Source organism: Hyperolius riggenbachi, chromosome 4, assembly GCF_040937935.1.
Source record: "Hyperolius riggenbachi isolate aHypRig1 chromosome 4, aHypRig1.pri, whole genome shotgun sequence".
Lineage (NCBI taxonomy): Eukaryota > Metazoa > Chordata > Amphibia > Anura > Hyperoliidae > Hyperolius > Hyperolius riggenbachi.
This window is the reverse complement of record NC_090649.1, coordinates 309,003,470-309,017,575: the sequence shown is the minus strand read 5'-3', so window position 1 is coordinate 309,017,575 and position 14,106 is coordinate 309,003,470. Positions and strand designations below refer to the sequence as shown.

At 44.0% G+C, this 14,106-nt stretch overlaps 1 protein-coding gene across 2 annotated transcripts in view; it reads right to left on the bottom strand.

Moving 5' to 3' along the window:
- PEX7 (peroxisomal biogenesis factor 7) overlaps positions 1 to 14,106 on the bottom strand; it is a 345,856-nt gene that overhangs the window by 44,970 nt on the left and 286,780 nt on the right. The window contains exon 10 of one of the 2 annotated variants that reach the window (XR_011031176.1): positions 10,166 to 10,364. The exons of the other annotated variant lie outside the window; for it this stretch is intronic. The gene's annotated coding sequence lies outside the window, so the exon portion shown is untranslated. The remainder of the gene's footprint in view (positions 1 to 10,165; positions 10,365 to 14,106) is intronic. 2 annotated transcript variants of the gene reach the window in all.

Genomic DNA, 14,106 nt, shown 5'->3' with positions numbered 1-14,106 from the left:
CCATGGGCAGCCAGGCCACACAAGACCACAAAGAAGGAGAGAGATCCGCTCAACCGATACATTAAAAGTCCAATCTTTATTTAAAGGTAAACATGCTGGACATAGCAAATTAGCTCATGCGTATCGGAGCTTAACACTTGCTCCTTAGTCATAGCTAAAAGTGCTCTTGCAGGAGCCACAATTTATACATGTGCAACCCCATCCAACATGGGTGGTCCTTACAACCAGGTATGAAGGTAAGAAAATTCTTGAAGACATACTACACAAGTGGTAAATGTACAGATAGTGCTACATTAACCTCCTTAGCGGTATGCCCGACACTGTGTCGGGCATACCGCCGGCTCTCCCCAGGAGTCTCCCAGTATAATTTTTAGAGATTGTATAGCTGTAATAGCTTCAGCTAGCACTAGGCTAGCTAGCAGTGGTGGCCGGCATCCCCCGATTACTTTTGATCCCCCCGATCGCCCGCTAAATACATTAGCCCCCCCGGATCCATCGATCACGCAGCCTCCCTGCACATCTCCGGTCCTCTCTATGGGGAAGATCGGGTCTGAGCATGACGTCATGTTTAATCCTGCCCATAGAGAAGATCGGAGCTTTCCAGGGAGGCTGTGCCGATCCCTGGATCCAGGCTGGGTAATGTATTAAGCGGGCGATTGGGGGGATTAAAAGTAATGGGGGGATGCCGGCCACCACTGCTAGCTAGCCTAGTGCTAGCTGAAGCTATTACTGCTATGCAATCTCTAAAAATTATACTGAGGGACTCTCGGCTGCAAACCCTCCTGAGCGGCGTAACACTCAGGAGGTTAAGAACAAGCAAACAGTCTGTAAGAACAGAGCTGTCAAGGTTTTACACAGAATCCACAGAAGGGGGGGGGGGGGGGGGGAACAAAAGCAGAGAAAAAACAAATTAATTACCATTTGGGCCATAGAAAAGACTAACATCCCACCTTGAATTTAGACCCTCGCAAATCCAAGTCCCGAGTTGCCAGAACCAAAATGTTTCACGTTATAAAATGTTCCTCTGATTGTAACCCCCCACCCCCGAGATTGATCACTTAAACTACTCTATTCCTTGAAATCCCACCCAACACACGTACTGCACAGAACATAAATGACATGAAATGGCATAAATAATGTTGGTGGCAGCGCAATTCACAAATCCCGAAATTGGAAAGGACAGCTGTGGACAGCCATGTTCTATTGCGCAAATTCGAGGCCGGATTATATAGACTAGGTGACAAAATTCTACTACTGCTACTCCTCCATGAGGAAAAGCAGCACCCATATTTGAGATTCAGATCCAATTTCGGGTCTATGGACAAAATTGGCAGACATTTTTTGATGGCAGAAGTCACTTTGTCGAACTCTAGACTGTAAGTGGTTACAAAAGTAACCTTTTTAGGGTCCCGGACCCTCTTGGAGGAATCTGTAACGGTCTTGTGTCGTAGCTCAGATGTCTGATTATATGGTGATCTGCAGAATCACCAATAATACAGACGCTATACCTGATTATGGGTGACTGCAGAATCACCAATAATACTAGTATAGTGTAGAGCTGAGTGTGTAGTGATTTGGTGCAACCGTAACTTTAATAGTGAATGAGACATCACCAGAGGGGCTGGTGAGGTACTTTCAGTACACTGAGCGTGCACTAAAGTACAAGCTCCAGCAAGCTGGAGAAACAATACTGAAAGAGGCTGAATCTCCCGAGAAGCGGGTGATTCAGAATGTACTGCAGGCAAGAGAACACCCGAAGGGTGGGTGACTCAGACTGTACTGCAGCCTAGTGATCACCCTAGGAGTGGGTGAGTCAGACTGTACTGCAACCTAGTGATCACCCTAGTAGTGGGTGAGTCAGACTGTACTGCAGCCTAAGAGACACAATAAACTACAAATGACAGATTACCTAAGGGGCAGGTAATTAAGGCTGTACTACAGCCTAGCAGAACTGTTTCACCAGAGGAGCTGGCGTAGCTAGCACCTCACCAGTGGTGAGGGCCCACTGGTGAGTAGAATGGTCAGGCAGGCAAGTTTCGGCAACAGAGAGGTAAGTATCAATACAGAATCGTGAGACAGGAGAGTAATCGGTAATCAGGTAGAGGTTCAGCAACAGGTAGGCAGATAGGCAAAAGTACAGGATCAGAAAGCAGGATCAGAGTCAGAGTAAATAGCTAAGAGTCATACACAGGAGATGAATACAGTAAGCAATATCCTAGTCTAGGTGTGAAGTCCTTGGCATCAACACATGGGAACTAGTCTAACACTTAACAATAGCAAGTAGCAATATCCTAGACTAGGTGTGAAATACTTAGCATCAACACCAGGGATCTAGTCTAAGGTCTGAGCGTTAACACGCAAGTATTCACGACAACAGACGATAAGTGAATGAAGCCCGGAGGCTTAAGAAGCAGAGGAGACCCCACTGGCACGCCCCCCTTCCATCAGCCAATCCTGGGCGCCGTGGGACTCCTCTGATGTCAGCTGACCCGTAGGTCAGCTGACAGGCTTCCTCCCCGCATAAAGGTCCCGTCTCTGCGCGCGCCCGCGCGCTAAGGCGACTCCCTGCCCGAGAGAACGTTCCGTCCTCGGCGTCCTAGACGCCGGACGGACGGGTGGCCGCATGGAGGCAGCTGCGGCGGCGGTGCTGTTCGCCGCAGCTGCTGACTCGTGTCTTACAGAATCCTGTAAGAGATTAGATCTTTCTCTATGTTGCACAATGTCACGTGCCATCGTAGTTGCCACCTCCTATAACCTCTCTCGCTGAGTTTGCTTTCTACCAGTCGTAGCTCAGTGTTAAGATGAGCAAGACAAGAGCAATTATGTTTAGCTCTAATCATCTCACCCATTGGGATAGCTTTAATCGTATGGGTTGGGTGACAACTGGAGGCTACCAGAACTGAGTTACCGGCACATGGCTTTCTAAAAGTACATGTGTCTATACAACCAGTCTCAACTATGCCTGTGAGAGTCACATCCAAATAGTCAATCTCCTTTGTGCCACCATTCATGGTAAAGCCCAGATTCAGGTCATTTCAATTCATAAATGAAGGGAAAATGCTGAGATCCTCTGTGGGTCCCCTCCAAACCATGAGCAGATGGTCTGTATAGCTTCCGTACTGAAAAATACGGGAGAAATACGGATTCACATCCCCAAGGATGTGGCGCTACTCTACCAACCCATGTACAAATTCACCAGGGATGGGGAGAACTTGGCTCCCATCGAAGCTCCACACCCTTGGAGTTAAAATCTGCCACTAAACATAAAGTAATTGTGCTTCAAAAGAAAATCAACAGTCAAGACTAGAAAGGAGTTTAACAGAGGAGAATAGGAAGAACACCGGTCCAAATGATAAGTGGAGGCCTCCAATGACTTGTCATGTGGTATTGATGAAAAGAGCGATGCTACATCAAAAGTAACCCAGGTATAGTCCCTAGTCCATTTCACTTCCTGTAAACTCGCCAATTGTTTAGTATCCTGTAAAAACCTGGGTAAACGTAACACTAATGGCTGTAGATGGGAATCTACCCTTTCACCAAGACGTTCCTCCAAGGATCCAATGCCTGCCAATATGGGATGGCCCCCTTGAAGGAAAATCCGGTTTATGAATCTTCATGGTTTAGAGGTTTACTATATCAGAGTTTACCATTATGAGATTCTAATCTATCTATCTACAGTATCTACAGTATATACAGTACATATACACACACATTTGCTTGTGCTTTTCTGCATAATAAAAATGGTGCATATGCACAGCCATAAATAGGTGGCTTATGCTAAAGTCTAAAAGGGGCACCACAGTAAAAATGTAAAAAAATAAAACACTGTTTTGTAATATATATATATATATATATATATATATATATATATATATATATATATATATATAATATTACCATATTTTTCATAATATAAGACGCACGTTTTTCCCCCCAAAATTTCATATTTCAAAGATACAGAAAAATGAATGCAGAGTGTGCAGGGAAGCTATCGCCACACTTTACCTGCTCCTATTGCTGCAATCCTCTCCCACTGGCTCTGGGTCTTGCATCTTCCGGGATCCTCTCCAGCATGCCTTCTCCCATCCTCCTCTACTGGCAGCACACTCCTCTTCAGTGGCAGCAGTAGGCAGGGACACCGGCCATCATGTATGACCCCCGGCGCATGTGCGCGGCTAGTGTACAGAGACAGCGTGTATGGAAGCATTGGTATAGAGGACCCGGCTGTTCTAATCAGCAGTAGGTGGCCGGTGTTCCTACCTACCGCTGCTACTGAAGAGTGCACTGCCAGGAGAAGAGGGGAAGGCATACTGGAGAGGATCACGGAAGATGCAAGACCCAGAGCCAGGGGGGAGTATCAAGGTGGCAGGAGCAGGTAAAGTATGAACGTGTACTGCAGTGTAGTGTAGTGTAGCGAAGTTTAATTTAGTTAATTGTAGTGTAGTTTATTGCAGTGTAGTTTAGTTAACTGCAGTGTAGTGTAGTGGAGTTTAGTGTAGTGCATTGCCATTTAGTTGGTAGGGGCAACAGGTTTAAGTGTAGTGTAGCTGGGCAGTGTAGTGCAGATAGAGTAGGTTAGAGACAGGTTTTGGGGGGTAAAAAGTCCATAAGACACCCCTGCATTATAGACACACCTAGGTGTAGTTTTATTTATTTATTTGGTTTCCTGATGTTTGGCCTCTAAACCTAGGTGTGTATTATATTCCGGAGTGTCCTATATTTCGAAAAATATGATATATATATATATATATATATATATATATATATATATATATATATACACACACAGTATATTCACAGACCAAGTAGCCACAGCTAGCTTTGTCCACCGACTCTTCGAAAAATAAAAACAGCCTTGAATTCTGAGTCACTTAAGCCCGGTATGCACAGTCAATTTTGATTGGCCAACAATTAGCCAATTTTACAACCTTTATGGAGTATGAGGGTTAACAGACTTTAAATACTATGAACAGATTGTAAAATTGGCCAATCATTGGCTAATTATAATTAAATGTGTGTCCCAGGCCCCAGGCTTAAAGGGAAGGTTCAGGGACAGTTGGTAAAAAATAAAAATCCGAATCCACTTACCTGGGGCTTCCTCCAGCCCGTGGCAGGCAGGAGGTGCCCTCGGCGCCGCTCCGCAGGCTCCCGGTGGTCTCCGTTGGCCGACCCGACCTGGCCAGGCCGGCGGCCAGGTCGGGCCTCTTCTGCGCTCCATTGTGCGTTCCACGCCGGCGCGCTGACGTCATCGGACGTCCTCCGGGCTGTACTGCGCAGGCTCAGAACTACTGAGCCTGCGCAGTACAGCCCGGAGGACGTCCGATGACGTCAGCGTGCCGGCGTGGAACGCACAATGGAGCGCAGAAGAGGTCCGACCTGGCCGCCGGCCTGGCCAGGTCGGGTCGGCCACCGGAGACCACCGGGAGCCTGCGGAGCGGCGCCGAGGGCACCTCCTGCCTGCCACGGGCTGGAGGAAGCCCCAGGTAAGTGGATTCGGATTTTTATTTTTTACCAAATGTCCCTGAACCTTCCCTTTAATGCTGGGAATACACGGTTCGTTTTTGAGGTGAATAGATGGTTAGATAGATAATTTCCGACATGTCCAATCTCCCGTTTGATCGTTTTGCCGCTCGATTCCTGATAGAAGTGAATAGAAAAAGATAAGAAAAACGAGCGAAAGATAAGAGAATCGAGCGGAGAATTGAGCAGCAAAATTGATCGAGCGGAGAATCAAGTGGAAAAAATGAACCGTGTATGCCCAGCATTAGACTCTTCAGGATGCTTTTTTTTTAATACCCAATCATGTTACTCGCCCTTTTCAATTCAACTTAGTTAGCTGTGAGATTCTTGACCACATTTTTAGCGTTACACAGCTTTATCAGTCTTCTCTTGCCCTGACCCAACTTCTTTAAAATGTGTTCTAGCATCAAAATGAAGATGTGCACGTATTTCCACATATTTTTTTCAGCATTTGATATGTTGCCTTTATACAATTTTTTATCAAACAGAGGGTTTAAAACATGGTTTGCAAATCATAATATTCTGACTTTGTAAACATTTTACACTATGTTGCAACTTTTTGGGAATTGGACTAGTATATATGCCAACCCAACCTGTGCTGCTCATCCTGCAGAGGTTTGCGGTTTATAAACCCAGAATTAAATATTTAGGAATGATTGGCAAAACAAAGCAAAAGTAAACAACATTACATACCCATAAAACTTTTCACTTACAGTTTATGCAAAATAAATGTTGTTGCATATGCTATGTGTGTGTGTGTGTGTGTGTGTGTGTGTGTGTGTGTGTGTGTGTGTGTGTGTGTGTGTGTGCGTGCGTGCGTGCGTGCGTATATATATATATATATATATATATATATATATATATATACACACACACACCATATATAATATATTTTACATTACATTAATCTATGAAGTATGCTTTTTTCCAAAAATATATATTTGTTAGCGTCACAAAGACTTGTATTAGTTTTATCTACAGATTACAGAATTTTGCCTTCAGTGAAGACATTCCGTGTATAATTTAACGTCCTTTGGTATTCGCTGAACTGGAGCTAAAATGTGGCTTCCCTGCCTTCTGGTAGTTTGATTACAATAGATTGCCATATGGACAAAGCCGCCTTCTCTCATTCCTACAATGAAAGTCTTTTCAAGCATTAACTGCTGTAATAGTTTAAATGGAAATAGCATGATGCTCACACGGATGGTATTATGTAACCCCTGCTTAATATCAGGCAAAATGGGCATAAGCATTTGGACTGTTTGATCAAGCAGTGGAAAAATGTGGCCTGGTCTGATGAATGACATTTTCTTTGGTTTTCAGATTACTCAGCTAGCAATCTAATTGGGGCGTATATCTCAAAACTCACAACTTACAGTACTTAAAGAGACTCAGAGACGAGTTAAAGTATAGCTCTGATACTTACCCGGGGCTTCCTCCAGCCCCATAAGCACATCCAAGTCCCACACTGTCCTCCCGCGGTCTGCCATTCAGCCGCAGGTAGCTCTGTTACCAGCCTCAGTCGATGTCAGTCAGGGTCTACTACGCATGCAGACCTCCCGCGCATGCACAGTAGACCCGAACTGGCATCACTGAGGCTGATAACGAAACTCACCGCGGCTGAACGGCAGACCGGGGGTGGACAGCATGGGACTTAGACATGTTTATGGGGCAGGAGGAAGCCCTGGGTAAGTATCAGAGCTATACTTTAACTCGTCTCATCTCTCGTCTCTTTAAAGTAGCTGGTAACATCTTGGTTGCCAGATATAACAGGACTGTTAGCACTTTTCTCTAAGGCAAACCTGTTGACCCTGGCAACAGTGGTAGAAGCAGACTCTCCTGGAGCATGAAATCTGTTTCTTTATCAGAACACCCACGCAAAGGATGTCGGGAGGTTACTCCTAGTGGGCAACAACCTGCTTTGCTGCCTAATATCCACCAGCTCACAGACCCTGGAATTGCCCCAATAGAGACTGAAAGAATAGAGGTTTACAGAAACTACCAGAAAACAGGAGAGCAGAATGGCGTCTGGAGGAAGTATGGCTGTTAAGCTAGTCAAGGTCAGGGGAGGCAGCTGAAAGATGTAGTCAGATATACAAGTTTAGTTCAGGGCAGGTAGCAAATGCACACAATCAGTAATACTAGCCAAGGGTAAAGGGAGATGAACATCAACAAAGGTTAAACAACTTGCTGGGTCACAAAGGGAAATCAGACAACTAAAAAGTTACTATCACAGGCAAGGACAAGCACAAAGCTGCAGAGCTCCTTTTGTTAAATCTGAACCTAAATATGTTTGGTGAAAACTGAGTGTGCATGCTTTGTGCATGCATACAAGTATTAGTGTGGGAAAATTGCTAATGTTCATGTGTGAAGCCAATGGTCTAGATCTTGCAAGATTTAAATACATGGCCTGTGACCTCCAGGGTGCATGCACAAAGAAAGAGCCATGTGACCCTGCTGTTATAAAACAGATGAGAGGGCCTATTGGCCACTGATTACCATTTTGCCACTGCATTGTTGTTAGTGTTTTTATTTTTCTATTATTATGGCTCAAAAAATACTTAATACATGATCAGTGGTGTGGAATCTAGGCCTTCATTTCTTGGTTCTGGAGGCACTGTGTACTCACTAGGTTCCCGGCAGAAGCACCTATCAACGGCCACCTTGGCCAAGTTTCATCTACTGGGCTTGATTCACTAAACCGTGATAACTCAAATATCACACCTTATTAACGATATCACAACTTATCAAAGATATCACACCTTATCAAAGATGTTACACCTTATCAAATTTAACACGCCTTATCAGAGTAGCATAGCGAGCGCTACGAACCCGCAGGGGCTCTGGGCAGAACGAGTGACATTGCCAATTAGCAGACATAAGTTTGTAGCGCTCGCTATGCTACTCTGATGAGGCGCATTAACTTTAATAAGGTGTGATATCTTTGATAAGGTGTGATATCATTGATAAAGGTGTGATACTTAAGTTATCATGGTTTGTGAATCAAGCCCCCTGTGTGTACAAGGCTTAAATCTGGTCTTCATAAATGTTTGTTGTTGCTCAATCCTGTCAAAAGTCCAGGCTGGTTTAGGATGTGGTATAATGGGAGATTGGTAGCATAACTGTGCAGCTGACAGATACGCAGAGTGAGTGGACGGCATCTCAAAGGAATGTTTCCAATTTATTCTTAAGTCCATGAAGAACTGAAGCTGTTCTGTGGACAAAGGGATGTAATACCCAAAATTTGTATTAGTGCTATTAATGAAGTGCTCAGTGAACCTGAAGGCTGTTTTAAAATGTTCATTTGGTTACAAAACTACAATGAATTAAATTGGCCAAGATAAGGCTATGGAATATGTATGAACTCGTAACCCCAGAGCTTCACATAATTTTACTACATACCAATATGTAAATTTGAAACATTTCAATGTACAAGTAGAATATTTCTGACTCATTTATTTAACTGGGTTTTTATTACTTAGTTTTTGGCCTGAAAAGGTAAAATAATTAAACGTACTTATGCAGAAATAGTAAAAACTCAATAGATTTCATACATTTTAAAGCACCATTGCAGATAAGCCCAGAACAAGTCTGCAGAATTGTGCAATGAAACTATTTTATTTAAGAACATAATTTCCTTTTCTGCTTGAAAAATAACTCACTAAATATCTGGAGTAGAATAATTTGTTAAGATCCAGAGCCAATTTATGTCAGACAAACCCTGGGAAACTTCTTTTATTAGAGGCTAAAAAAGAAGACCCAAAAGAAATACGCCTACACCAATGTAATCTGATCTACATTTAGAATCCACACCTTAAACATTAGTTATAAAAAAAAAGTTAGAAAGGGGAAAATAGCGCTTATGGTGGATCTGTCTCGGCTAAATTCTACATATAAATATGTCTGAACGTTAGCAAAAACATAAAGATATGTGGTCTTTTTTAAAGGGACTCCTAACAGTGCAGAAACTATGGAAAGATGCATATTATTTTAAAGCTCTCTTTCTCCTCTTTCCAATGATATATAAACCGGCTATTGAAATTGCCGCGGCCGCGATTTCAATCGCGAAAATAGAGAAAACTAAAAGGCGTAGGGTGACGATTTAGGTGTCGCCAGAAAGAGGAGAAAGAGAGCTTTAAAAGGATATCCATCTTTCCATAGTTACATTGTATTACACAGGGCGACTTTTTCTGCTGAATGGAGCTGCTGACACTGGGGAAAGTGTCGTCCTGTGTAATACAAGTAACTATGGAAAGATGGATATCATTTTAAAGCTCTCTTTCTCCTCTTTCTGGCGACACTTAAATCGTCGCCCTACGCCTTTTAGTTTTCTCTATTTACGCGATTGAAATCGCGGCCGCTGCAATTTCAATAGCGAAAATAGCGAAAACTAAAAGGCATAGGGCGGCGGTTTATATATCATTGTAAAAAGGGGAAAAAGAGAGCTTTAAAATGATATGCATCTTTCCATAGTTTCTGCACTGCTCGGAGTCCCTTTAAGGTTACTATTTGTGGTGTGGCGTTGAGTTTTCTTTTTTTTTCTTTCTTCTTTTTAGTTTTTCCGCTACTTCCCAGAAAGTGCACCTGGGGACAGGCGGGTTTTCGTAGGGGGTTATTTTGTTAAATTGCATTTTCTTTTATTTACCTATATTCCTTGGCATTCTCTCAACACATCAGACGTTTTATGTGATACTTGTTTTGACTATTGATCTCTTGGCACAAAATGTCAAATTTGTTTATACTTTCTCTGTTCTGTAACACCATTGCCTTATTGTATGACTGATCTGCTTGTGCACCATGCAATTTGTTACTTTGGCTTGACTTGAGTTTTTCTCTCAATAAACCTGATGTGTTAAGCAAAGGGAAAAAAAACGAGAAAGATAAAAATGTTACAAACTTATGTATAGTAAACACAGTGCTTTGAAAACAAGTGTGAGGCCTACTTGTAGCCAACAGATAATCTGTATATGCTCTTTGATAAGATATTATGCAAATCAGCTTGGTATATTACATAGTGAAAGACACACAGAAAGTGACACAAAGCAGTTACGCAACCAAACTCTTTGAGCATGGTGCCTTGCAGATGTAATATGTGCAGACTGGTTTGGCAATCTTATGTTGAAAGAAGAAAGCTCTTTTCTGAAAAAACGCATCACCTGAATAGCAGCATATGTTGATCTAAAACTTGTAGACATTGTTCAGCATTCAGGGCCCTTTTCCACCAGCGCTGGCTGAATCGCAAAAACGCAAACCGCTAGCGATTTTACAATCGCTATGGTTTGCTTTTTAACATAGGAATCGCGGTAGGTCATTTCCACTACCACGATTCGTTTTTGTCAGGAACGCGAACGCGCGGCGGAGCGTTATTTGCCGCGATTTTGCTATGCAGTGCATAGCATAGCAAAATCGCGGCCGCAAAACGTCGGGGAATCGCCGGTTTTGCGATTCAGCAATCGCTAGCGTTCAGCGTGAACGCTAGCGACTGCAGGTGGAAAAGGGCCCTAAAGGTGTTTAAGGTACCCATGCCATCTGCACTATCATTAAATTACTAATGCTGCCTTATGAATTCTGCAGTGATAACAGGCTTTGAGTGTAACTGAAGGGAAAAAAGTGCCTCTAGAGGGTATTTACCTCGGGAGGGGGAACCTCTGGATCCAAAAGAGGCCTTTCTCTTCCTCCTTACTGGAGGGTTGCTGGCTCCCCCAAAAATTCCCTTGTTATTGCTTTTCGCCAGTGCATGCAGGCACAGTTGTGGCTTGATGATGGGCTCAACGGTGCAGATGGTTTACGCCTGCATGGTAGAGTGGACCTGATCAGGCTCTTATACTGTATATCCATCAGAGCCTGAGCGGGAAGCCGCTATTGCGCATGTGCACCCCGCTCAATGTAAATATTATTGTGGGCACTGACTTTGCTCCCTTGAGAAAGCCGGCAGTGGCCGGTGAAACATGGTGAGTGTTACCCGTGTGGCTCCTCTAACAGCGTGCTGTTGACCTGTGCCTGTTCACCTGCCATCACCCATCCAGCTCATAGCAATCTGCCTGCATACTCCAGACAACTCTTAACGGGTAAGAGACCTACCCTTTGCTTTTTCCCCTTTGCTGATTTCAGCGAAAGCCCAGGCTCAAGCATTTCAGAACTCATCCTGACACCGCATGGTGGACCAATGCTTTCCAGCCTCTCACATACCATGACTAGCTGACTTTAATCTGGAGACAATTGCTAGCTGACAGATGGATTTTTGGTCGCACATCAGGATCGGACTGATATCATACGAGTCTGACATATGCTAATACATTGTGCACTCTAGTCAATGTCTGCTGAGCTTGTCTGCTTCTGCCTTTCATGCCTGGCTCCTTGCTGCCTGGAACAGGATTGTCTTTCTTGTTTACACTGCTCTACCATTTGCCTTTGAACTGGCTGATCTGGTAATTACTGGATTCACTCTGCTTAAGTGCCATACACTGGTCGATTCCCACCAGATCGACCAACAGATAGATGCCTCTCTGATGGAATCTGATCAGAGAGGGAGCTATAGGCTGCCCATATATTGCACCCGGATTTTGAATCGATTTCAGCATTAAATCGATTCACAACCTGTGGAGCTGCCACTGGCGCCTGCCTCGCTGCCCCCAGGCTTTCCTCCTTTCTTGCGCCCACGGCCAGCAGCAATAATATTACCTTTCTGCCGGCACAAGTCCCCGGGTCCATGCACTACTGTTTGAACTTCGTCTTCTCACAGGATGGGAAAGGAAGTGAAGAGGAGGCCAGCCAGCACGGACCGTGGACTCACGCCGGCAGACATGTGAGATTATTGCTGTGTCGGTCGTTGCTGAATCGAACGCCGCTAACAATGCCCTCCCAACCCGCCAGCAATCAAACTAAATTTTCTGCCTGGACAGTTTGACTAAATCGATCGATTTCGAATGGAAATTGGTTGATCGGCCAACATTTGTGTTAACAATTTCACAGCAGATTTGATAACAGTGATTGAATGTGCTGTGTATAAACAGGAAAATCGACGTAGTGTATGAGTACCTTTACTCAGGCTGCATTTACAGCTATATGCATGCCATTCTTTGGATCATTACAGCTAACTACTTTGCTTTACCATCTCACTAATATGCATACGATGCTCTTGGAGGATCAATTGCTGGTACAATTCAGCCTCTGTGGGTTAATGCAGTAGAGCGATTGAGATCTAGATCAATGGTTGGATGTGTGTGGGTGATACGTTGCAACGTAGCCACAGAACGCACTTTTATATAAATATTTGTCAATTTATATGAATATATATGATATTTTACTAAACCGTTTTGTCCTTGGGTAATTGGAGTGCACACTCTCTACTTCTCAAATGTAGACATTTTCTGTTTAAATATTATTGTGTGTCACTGTAGAGGACATGGAAGCCTCATTAGGATTCTGAGGCTTCCCCCTCCCGAGGTAAGTAGCCCCAAGGATCACTTTTTTCCCCTTCAGTTTTACTTTCATTTCCATCCATTCCAAATGAGCTTGGACCTAGAAAAGATGGCAGAGTTTCTGGATCATGTTTATATATTGTTTTTCCTAGCATGTGAGAGATTTAACTTGCATTTGTGGATGCAACGGCAAACTATATTCACAGACAATAGTTTTCAGAAGGGTTTCTGAGCTTATCATGATTTCCACAACAGAATTGTATAAAAAGAGATTTCTCCAGATTCTCTGATTCTTTTAATTATATTATGGACTATAAACACTGGAGTTCTTTATTCTTAAATTGTTGCACTATTTCACAGTGTAGTGTTTACCATCTTTACTTCTGAGAGACTTAGCCTCTCTTTCATGCTCTCTTCATAATCAATGACTTTTTGAGAGTTAACCTAAATAGCTGTACATTCTTTAAAGTGAATGTTTACCAGATTCAAAAAGAAAAAGTCAGATACTTACCTAAGGAGAGGGAAGGCTCGGTCCTAATAAGCCTTCCCCCTCCTCTCCCGGTGCCCGGTCCCGCGCAGGATCCCCCGTGGCAGTATTCGACCAGTTCGGTCAAATACTGCCACTTCCGCATGCCTTCGGGAGCTTTCGGAAGCCTTCGGGAGCACTCGGGCTCCTGATGACGCGGCCGCTCCATACTACGCATGCGCGAGCGCCCTCTATGACGCACTCGCGCGTACGTAGTATGGAGCGGCCCGTCTTCGGAAGCCCGAGTGCTCCCGAAGACCTCCGAAGTCCCTGCGGCGGCGGACGCGAACGGGAGAGCCAGCGCAGCACCGAGGGCACCGGGAGAGGAGAGGGAAGGCTCATTAGGACCGAGCCTTAGGACCGAACTGTACTGAGAGTTATATGGAGGCTGCCATATTTATTTCCTTTTAAGTAATACCAGTGGCCCGGCAGCCCTGCTGATCTATTTAGCTGAAGTAGTGGCTGAATCACACCAGAAACAAGCATGCAGCTAAGCTTGTCATATCTGTCAAGATTGTCAGAAAAACCTGATCTGCTGCAGGCTTGTTCAGGAGCTATGGCTGAAAGTATTAGAGGCAGAGGATCAGCAGGATAGCCAGGTAACTGGTATAGCTTAAATGGAAATAAATATGGCAGCCT